This window comes from the organism of the source record quoted next, unplaced genomic scaffold (assembly GCF_019419815.1).
Source record: "Pyrus x bretschneideri cultivar Hongxiangsu unplaced genomic scaffold, Pyrus_bretschneideri_v1 Contig67, whole genome shotgun sequence".
Lineage (NCBI taxonomy): Eukaryota > Viridiplantae > Streptophyta > Magnoliopsida > Rosales > Rosaceae > Pyrus > Pyrus x bretschneideri.
In genome coordinates, this window is record NW_025999806.1 from 208878 (window position 1) to 215432 (window position 6555).

At 37.3% G+C, this 6555-nt stretch overlaps 1 non-coding gene across 1 annotated transcript; it reads right to left on the reverse strand.

Moving 5' to 3' along the window:
- Positions 1 to 4257: 4257 nt before the first annotated feature.
- LOC125472219 lies at positions 4258 to 4364 on the reverse strand. The gene has a single exon (XR_007254155.1). It is a non-coding gene; the product is annotated as a small nucleolar RNA R71 (small nucleolar RNA).
- Positions 4365 to 6555: the final 2191 nt, after the last annotated feature.

The following is a 6555-nucleotide window of genomic DNA, read 5'->3' on the forward strand; positions in this document are numbered from 1 at the left end:
CTCACCTTAGTTCTAAAGATGAACAACGGCGGTTTAATCTTCGTTGGAAATGGAGTACGTAAGCAACCTACTCATGTGAGAGCTAGGTGTAATTGAAAACTTCAGAAGGTGTTCATCACTGTGGACATGGAACATGCAAAGGAAGAATGCCCTCCCTTAGGGTGATCAACTTTGATGAAAATCAAGGTAGTGCTCAAGAGGTATAAGCTTCTATCTCAAAGTTTTGAGAAAAATAAGTGAATACATCAAACCTAAGATTAAACATCTTGAAGGGAGTTTGTAATTTTTTGTTTTTCACCCTACAAACTCCAATCGCTTTCGTGTGCTTCTGTCAGTTCAGGAACGGTCATCAGCTTCCTTGATCTTCTTTATGTATTCGTCATCCCAAACGGTTATGTCATCTGATTTTATAAAACACTCCCCCAAAGTAATGTGATCTTACTTTTTTCCCAAATTTTTGCTCAACTCCGATTCGGCGTATAGTCATCTCTTGAATGTTGTAGCAAAGAGCTTGGTGTCAGGTCCTTCAATTTTAGTCAACTCTGTTTGGAATCGCTTGATATAATTTCTTAGACTTTCATCTCTTTCTTAGTTCAAGTGGTACAAAAAAAAAAAAACAAAAACAAAAACAAAAACAAAAAAAAATGTGTGTGTCATAAGGCAAGGAAGAAGAGGAGAATAATTTAGTGGCTTACGAAAGAGCATCAGTTGTGACCTCAAAATAGAGAAGAATTTGTAATACAGAAAGTGAGAGAACTGTTATGTTCCTTCAAGCATCCATGTGATGATAATATCCCACACAACAAATCATCATGCGCCCACGATGAGTGACTTGGGGGTTGGGGCGTTAGGGGTGTTTCGGCCAAGGATCTCAGATACCTAAGTTTCTTTGAAAATAGTGAGTGTTTAAGTTTTTTTGTGCATAGAAAACCTTACCCATTTTTGGTGGAGAAATAGGGTATTTATAGGGAGAGTGGCCGGCCTTTACGGTTAGATTTAGTGAGAATATTCCCAAGGTATTGTGTAAATAATATTTGGGAATAATTGTGAAGATATCCCAGAATAAATGTGTTTGAGATTATTTACTTGAAAGAGTTTGTCTTCAATTGAGAAATGTATTAATGATAGAATTTAGGGATAATTTAATGCCTTTGACTATTTCCACATGTAGACGAGCTTTGAGCAGTCGTAGTCCGCTCCTTGCATGTTGACAAATGCTCAACTGTGCATGGGGAATATAAATATGCCCTGCTCATTTAATAAGGGCAATCCTGTCTAGGATTTTTGAGATTATTTTTGGCTCCACAGAATTCAACACCCCAAGTAAGTGTAAGTGTTCAATTTTGTAATCCGGGGATATTTTGCCCATCCCAAGTGTAATTTAGATCTCTTAATGAAAGTACCAATTTTTTGTTGGAAATATCGTACAAGGTTAGAATGACGAAATCAAATATGAAAAATAATAAACACCATTAGTTCTGTAATAAAGTTGTGCAAAAGAAGTCAATACTTTTCTATTTAATTTCTTTGTTATTGTTCATACTCATTTGGGGTTAGCCTAATTGGCTAACACCCAAAAATTAGGAGCGTGTTCGCCAAAGGGCCTTTGATGCCTAAGAAAAGTAGTTTGAGAGAAATTGAACAGAGGAAATTCTAAGTAATAAGTGGTGACTACCGATTTCTCTATTTGACTTGGCTATTTACAGACTTGAACCCTTGAAAGAAGCTAGAATGAGAGGTTGCAGGCCATCCTAGGCAGACCGCTATGTTTTGCTAGTTGTGGAGCTAGAAATATCCCAAAAATCTAGAAGAAGACACATGGAATTTTTCTCAAGAAAAGCAAGATTGCCCTCATTAAATGGGCAGGATCCTCAACTACTCTCACGCGTAGCTCAGCATCCCTGAAAGTTCAAGTAGCTGAGACAATTGCTCAAAACTCCCCTACTCGTGGCATGGAAAAGTTAAAGTTATTAAAGATAAGGTTAGTTACTAAATCCTATCTTTAATACATCCTAATTGAAGATCAACTCAATCAAGTAAGAAATCCCTATCACAATCAATTACAGATACTTCCACCATTATATCAAGATATTTTCTCCTAATTAATATCTTAGGAATATTCTTTCGTCGTCCATCTTATAGATGATGCACCTTGGCTAATAGGAAGCCGTCATGTGTAGGGCCAAACCCTAACCCTATGGTTGAAGACGATGGATTTTTGCTACCACACTAGTGATGGTGCAAACTAATCTACGCAAACAACTTATGAGTAGTCCTAAAGTTCCCTCGTTGGTTGAATCACAGGAGCGTTGAACACCTATATCGGCTTCCTACCACTTTGGGTTGGGCATGGCTCAGTGGTAAGACACAATGGGCTTAATGGGCACCATGGTGGTTTGAAGGTATTGTACTCTTAGGACAGGCATAAACTACTTGTAGTCTGTTCATGACATCAAAGGTAAAACCATAATAGCGAGCTTAAAGTTCACGTGTCCTTCTTCTATTTAATGTGATTAATTTATGTTTCCACAAGTGTCTACAATATTGATTGATTCTTTCATTTTATTTTTCTTTCCAAATTTAACCAACCACCATAAGGACATTCTCATACTGAACCCCATTTTATAATTTTCTACCAAACAAACAGAGTCCTACTCTTTGAAGATTGAGTAGACTTTACCATATATCTGATATGGTTTTCCAATTGTAAGTGATAGTTTTAAAGTTTAACTCACATTAATGATGTTGAAAATTTAATATTATTGTATTCTAAATACTTATTAAACTAAAAGAGATCGAAATTTTTTTATTTAAATTGTTTTATTTTGCTAATAATATTTGGGGAGGGGGAAATCCAACTCAAGACATTAGTTGCAAGTGAGAATGCTCTTAATAAACTGGGTTACTAGCCCCTTACAATCATTATTTAAAGTCAAGACAAAGAATTATTGCATTGCATTCATAGATTATTTTTCTTTTTATTTTCTGTTATATTTGATGTAACGCAACTTCAGTCCATATATGATTTCCTTCTACCCAATGCCAAAGCCACAATTTGTAGTCGGGGTCCATGGAATAATAACAGTGATCGCACCCCCAATCCGCATCCATTCTAATGGCATCAAAACGGTACCATGGTGAGTTTCTCCATTGCACATAGCAGTAAACCAATGTGCTATACCAGAAAGTAGGGGAAAGTTCCCAATGAACTTCTTGGTTATCTCCCAAAATGTGAAGGCCAAAATCATCGTCTCCCGTTTTACAGTGAACCTTCAATTTTGTCCCGTCATGTATATGGTTGTTTATTTGAACACCCATTACCCTTTTATGAAACCACTTAGCATTTACATGACTAGTTGTGATGAAAACCAAAATAAAAATAAGTATGATAAAATTGTTTGAAGTTTTCATCTTGATAAATATTGTACTCAATATCAAGTGAAAAGGTGATGAGTGAAGCTTACGCCCGGCCTCAATTTATATTTTGTAGCATTTCAGTTATTATTTTGTTTTGCTTTAATTTTTCAGTTTGTATGTAAATTCTCACCTAGTCGTTATAATGTTTTTATTAATTGTTAACTTTGTACTTATGAGTTATATGTTTCGTATTTATATTATGTACAGTTTTATAAGAGTGGATTTTTTACACCTTAATTAATAATTTTATTTTATTACAAGTAATATTACTACTTCAACTTATATTACAGGGGACAAGGAATTATAGAATAAATAGATTATTTTTAATGAACCGCAATTTTGAAACCGTATAATATATTAAAAAATACAGAAAAAGGGAGTGGGGTGACAATCATGGAGATGGAACTTTTCTGCAGTACCTGTTTGCTGATTTTTTCGGACAGCAAGGAACCTATGGCCTTGGCATTACCACTAGCAGGCCGGCCACTCAGAGAATCATTGGAGGCCCGTGCCAATGACTTCCTGAGATGTATTGTGTATCCGGACCAGGAACAAGGTGATGCTTTCGAGATCAAGCACCATATGGTAGAAATTTGACCTGCTTTCTGTGGGCTGCGAAACGAGGATCCCAATATGCGCATTACAGAATTTTTAGTGGAATGCCAAAATATTATGATCAGGATTTTTCCGCTGAGGCTATCAAGCTCCGTCTTTTTCCGTTCACTCTAAAGAAAAAGGCGAAAAATATGGCTATCCACCCTCCCAGTTAATAGTATCACTACTTGGTAGTAGTTGCGTACAAAGTTTTTGAACAAATATTATCTTGCATCCAAAACGTTAAATTACAAGAGAGAGATTATAACATTTTTGCAGAAGCCGAACGAGGAGTTTCATCAGGCATGGGAGAGATTTATAGAGATGTATATCAAATGTCCACATGCTGCATTGACAATGATACTTAGATAGACCTTTTCTTTTTTTGGGCTTAATCCTACATCTAGGAGTCATGTTAATGCATCAGCAGGGGATCGTTCTCATCTACATCAGCTAGGGAGGCATTCGAAATATTTGATATGGTGGCCAAAGGATATCAACAATGGACAACAAAGAATTCATAAAACAACAAAAAAAAAAAAAAAAAAAACAAAAAAAAAAGAAAGAAGTGTTTCTGAATGAACCACAACTTGAAACCGTATCATAGAATCAATTTGTTGCAATCATATTTAGAATAGGAATGTGATTGTGTAAATCCTAACAAATCTAGGAATATCTCTTATATTCCTATAAGGGTAATAATTTTACCTATCCTACTACCATAAATAAATGCACAATGGGGTGATACAACACACCCCCTCTCTTCTCTCTCTCATTGCCGACGGCCCCCTCTCTCTATTCCCTTAGAATAGCTCAATTAAATAGGCCTACAACATGTTATTAGCATGCTCTTGCTAGAAGGTGAGGAACTGACGGATCGTAGGACGAGGCTATCTTCCACAAAATTCAAAGGCTCTTATTTGTTTTCTGCCAATCAGGTACGCTTAAAATAAAGGAAAATATTTGAAACGACCTTGAAGCATGAAAATATTCTCCATGATGCATGAACCCCTATGTTTATATTTTTCTTCCGATATATATTGTATATGTTTCATATATTTGCCAATATATATATATATATATGTTTCATGCATTACGTAATTAAATTGCTATGTGGAATTGTGAGTCAAAGCATATAAATAAATTAAAAGCATGATAGGGATTTTTCAAACCCTAGAAAATTCGAAAAAATAAACAAATTGGAAACTATGAGGCACGGTCGCCGCATCACCGCCGTGGCACCACCATCATCCTCCGCGCTGGCTTGCAGCCTAGCTGGGTCGAGCACGCCACTAGGACGATGTCATTCTGACGTTTGGACCATGGTAGCAACCCTATGGGCTTTGCTGCAAGCACACGGACACACCAGGCCATTTAGCATGGTTGGCTTAACTTGGGCCCGAAGCCCAGCCAACATCCAAATGGAAGCCTGCAACCTTCCTTTGACCTGTCTAAATGTACTCGGCCCAAACTGCCAGCAGATTAGGCTGCTGGGCTTTGTCCTGCGCCCTGACTCGAACCCAGCTTCGGTTGGGCTTCTTGGACCAACACACGGTCAGCTTTTGTTAGGCCTACCCCGTGTCCACCCTTCGGCCCTAACGCCAGCAGCTGTTGCTGCTGGGCATCGCAGTCTCTCAGCTCATGGATTGGAGCCACTTGTGGGCTGTTCTGTAGCCAAACTTAAGACCTATATGCCTCTAGGGCTTTGCCTCACTCACGACACCCAAGCCCAAATCCTTTTGGGCTATGATTTTTCGAATTCAATGCTAATTTTTGGCATTTTAAATAATTTAAACCCGAATGTTATTATTCTTGCTTCCACGATCGACCCCGTTTGATCCCGATCTATTGAATTAATTAAAAGTGACCTGTAGTCTATTAATCTGATAATGAATCCAAAATTATTGACCTGAAGATCACTTTTGGACATTAATGATTCAATAATTTATTTTTATACTTTGAACCATTGACATACTTTCATAGTCCCGAAGCTCTCACACTTGAGTTCTCGAAGAAACTCAAACCCACTATACTTAAATCAACATATTGCATTCTGTGTTTCTTGTAGGAACCTCTCCTTTATGAACAAATCGTTCATAAAACTAAATTGAACCTGTAGTTTCATATTTAGTGCTTTTGAAACCTGAAGTTTTCATTCAAAACTTACCACACGAAACCTATAGCTTTCATGCATAAATTAAACCAATATATGTATATAGCACCTGAATGTTCTACGATATATGTTTATGGATCACCATATGACTAATCACGTTTTTGTTGTGCCCTCTGTTTTAGGGACAGGTTGAACTTGAACATGCTTGATTTCACTGCTCTGGAAGTATCTGGAAGAAACTACCTAAGGTGGGTTCAAGATGTGAAGCTCTATTTTACTACAAAGGGCATTAGAGCCACCTTCGAAGCACCTACCGATGACAAACCTGTCGACAAAGCTCAGAAAGCTAATGCAATGATCTCCATTCGAAGACACATCCATGATGCACTGCAGACCAAGTACCTCGCTAAGGAGGACCCACGCACCTTTTG